This window comes from Rhinopithecus bieti, unplaced genomic scaffold, assembly GCF_001698545.2.
Source record: "Rhinopithecus bieti isolate Rb0 unplaced genomic scaffold, ASM169854v2 scaffold_14004, whole genome shotgun sequence".
Classification (NCBI taxonomy): domain Eukaryota; kingdom Metazoa; phylum Chordata; class Mammalia; order Primates; family Cercopithecidae; genus Rhinopithecus; species Rhinopithecus bieti.
In genome coordinates this window covers 65,089-69,011 of record NW_016807611.1, presented here as the reverse complement: position 1 = coordinate 69,011, position 3,923 = coordinate 65,089, and positions in this window count along the sequence as shown.

The following is a 3,923-nucleotide window of genomic DNA, read 5'->3' as shown; positions in this document are numbered from 1 at the left end:
AGAAAACATTTTAATTTTAATAAAATTCAATTTACAGTATTTTATATCATGAATTGTATTTTTGATGTGTCAAAATATATTGGTTACCAAAGCCAAAGTAAGTTAGCTTTTTTCTCCTGTTTCCTTTTACAATTTCATAGTGTTTCCTCTTACAATAATCCATTTAAAGTTAATTCTTGGTTTAAAGTATAAGGTTTGTGTCTGTGTACTTTTTTGCATATGAACATCCAACTATTCCAGCACCATTTATTAAAAACGCTATCCTTTCTCCATTGAATTGTCTTACCTCTTTGACAAGATCAATTGGCTGTATTTGTGTAGATCTATTTCTTGGCTGCCTATTCTGTTCTGTTGATCTATTCATCTGTTCTTTCACTTATACCACACTGTCTTGATTATTGTGGTTTGATAGTAAGTCTTAAAGTTAGATAGTATCTGCCTTCCAACTTTGTTCCTTTATATTATATTAATATTAAGTATTTTGGATCTTTTGCCTTTCTATGTAAACTTTAGGATATGTTTATTGATATCTACAAAATTGCTTGCTAATATTTTGGTGGAAATTTCATTTAAATGTTATGTTTAAAAAAATACACCATAATATTGAGTCTTTCAATCCATGAACCAAGAATATTTCCTCATCTATTTAGACTTTTTGTCAGGGTTTTGTAGTTTTCTACATATAGATCCTGTACATATTTTAATATATTTACATTTAAGTATTTCATTTTGGGGCAGAGTATTGTAAATGGAATTATGTTTTTAATTTCAAAATCAAACTGTTAAGTGCTGGTATACAGAAAAGCATGCATACAACTCCAGTAAACACACTGTGTATACACCCCTCCCAACTGCTGTCAGGCCACTGTGCATGCAGACGGCCCACCCAAAGGGAAGAATGAAGGCAGAAAGGATACAAGATCCCAGAAGTACGCCAGCAAATAAACCCTACATCAAATGTCAAAATGCACACGTGTCTTTCGAGTTGCCCGCTTGGCCCTCTTGCAAGTGTACTTTCTTTCCTTCCTGATCTAAAGCTTTTTAATGAACTTTAACTCCTGCTGTAAAACTTATCTTGGTCTCTCCTTCTGCCTTAACGCCTCTCAATAGAATTCCTTCTTCTGAGGAGGCAAGAATTGAGGTTGCTGCAGACCCATAAAGATTTGCTGCCGGTAAAAATTTAAAGGAAACAAATCTGCTGGCAACAAAGTCCCACAGTTTTGTCTGAGGTAATCTTTACTCCTGTTTTGAAGGATAATTTCATGGGCTGTAGGATTCTAGGTTGGTGGATTTTTTTTTCTTTCAGTATGTTACAAATTTTAATCCACTCTCTCTATGTTGTCTGGTTTCTGATGTGAAATCATTGCAATTCTTATACTTGTTCTTTTATAGATAAGAATTTTGTTTTGTTTTAATCATGCTTCTTTTATAATTTTCTGTTTGTCTTTGATTTTTTCAGTTTTAACATGTTATGCCAACAACATTTCCATATGTTTGTTTTTACAATTTATTCTGCTTAGCACTTTCTGAATTTCATGAATCTGTGATTTAGTGATTACCATGGATTTTGGAAAGTTATCAGCCATTAATTTTTCAAATAACTCTTTTGCTAAGTTATCTCTTTTCCTTCTGTTATTCCAGTTACATATTTTGATATTGCCTTACAGTCCTTAGTTGTTCCACTTGATTTCTTTTGTACTTAATTTGATAGCTTTCTATTTGCCTATATTCAAGCTCACTAATTATTTTCTCAGCCATATTCAGTCTACAGATGAAGCTATCAAATGTATTTTATTTTGCTATCATGATTCTAATTTTAAAAGATCTTTGCAAAATCATAACAGTAAGAAAATTACAAGAGTGAAATAGATCTGATCTAATCAACTTCATCTTGCCTTTAATGTCCAAACCACCCTTGGTCATTCCTGGGCATGGGCCAAGCTAACTTTGGGAGAAATTTAATTTGTATTTTAAATGACAATAGCCCTTCTCTAAAACTAAACTGCTTCTGTAAAACCTGGTTAGGAAGAACAGGGGCCTGAGTTAGTAGTTAAACGATTCCTAGCCATTATTCAGGAGGTCACAAGATTTGAAACTTCCCTAATTACTCCTGTAAATAACATTACTGTGAAACATAAGATAGGCTTTTTAAGATGTGTTTTCAGGTCTTGCATTTCTGATGATTAGACAGCCCCACCCAGACCAGCGGCTCCTCTGTGGACCTCACTCTGAAGCCCATTCAGTGCACAAGAACTGTTTTCCACAACCCTATAATTGAATTACCAACCAAACAGCAGCACACATACCCTAGTTCCCGGTCTGTCAAATTATCTTTTAAAACCCTAGCCTCCAAGTTTTGAGGGAGGATTATTTGAGTGATAATAAAAGTCTAACCTCTCAGTCAGATCTACATGTGTTAAACTCTTTCTCTATTGCAATTCCTTTGTCTTGATAAATCGGCGCTATCTGGGCAGTGCAAAAGAAGAACCAATTAGGTGTTTACAGTTTCTATGCTTTTGACATGCATCTTAATTTCTTATTGCAATCTGGACACGTATTGAGTAATAATGTCAGAGGCATCCTAACTAGAGTGACTTCATCTTGAATAAAGGCTGGATAAAGCCCAACCTGTTGGGTTACATTCCTAGGAAGTTAGAAATAAGATGATTATGGTTGAGGGAACAAGCAGATGATACTAACTAACTAAGGACAGAAAACTTAAGAAAATGTCTCAATATTTTAAGAACAAAGGCATTGTTAGTTTAAGAATATGTTTTTCTTTAAAGATGATAGTATACTCATAAATTCTTGCTGAAATTGATACTACTCAGGAAAATAACAATACTAGTAGTCTGTCACAAGCTGATGACAAGATTTTATAATAAAGTACACTATTCTCAGCCTTAATATCCTACATAATGAGGCATTATATTTAAGATAGGTGAGTTCCTCCTCTTGCTTTCTGACGACATTCTACTCTGTAATAGCGTAGTTTCTAATAAATGTTTTAACATTACTATACTCAGTGATTTGTCCTGAATTCTTTCCCATGTGAGATCCACTCTCAAGAACCCACTCTTGAGATCTGAGAGTAGATCCCTTTTCTGGCAACAGTACAAACTGAAGGAAATATACCTTTAGTGTAAAGATGTATTTTAATCTGGTTAGGATTTTGGCTGTGTTTACTGTTTGTTGTTGCCATGTGTAACAGCGGCTTCAAAGACCTTGTCTTTTTCTCTCGTTTTTTGTGTGTGCTTTTGTTGTTGTTGTTGTTGTTGTTGTTATTGTTGTTTGTTTTTTGTAAGGAGGGTCCCCTAATAATGCCTTTTAAAATGCTGTCTTTGTCTTGCAGTTGTTTTTAGCTGTAATGAAGTTATTATTATTGGAGGTTTGTCAGTATGGTTGTATGGTGTGGGAGAGCAGAACATTCTGCAATATTTTGATTAAGTACCGTCTTTTCTGAGTCTGTATCCCAAAATTGTGACTTTTACGTGTCTCTGTCTCTCTTTCAGTGGTAGCACTTATTTTCCCCAATCTATTTCCTTAAAGACTGTCCCCTGTTAGGTACTGTTTTGGTTTGTTTGTTTGTTTGTTTCTCCCTCAGGTGAGCCAGGAAAAATGGAGGTGGCTAGAATGAGGAGAATTCCCTTCCCCAACTGAGGTACGGTTTCTGAACTGTGTTCTGGCAAAGTCTTTCCCCTTGAGAGTTGGCTTTTTTTATGAAGACTGCTCTGGGTATGTTTCACAATGGTTATTTTCCCCTTCTCCGTACCAGGATGTTCAGAATGTCTCAGCTCCTGAGATAAATTTGTGAGATTCCTGGTGGGAATATTCAAGAAAGCATAGAATTTTCCCCCCCTCCCCCCCCCGTCACTTTGACTGCAGCCCCCCGGGTTTTTTCACTTTCACTCAGCCTCTATCCC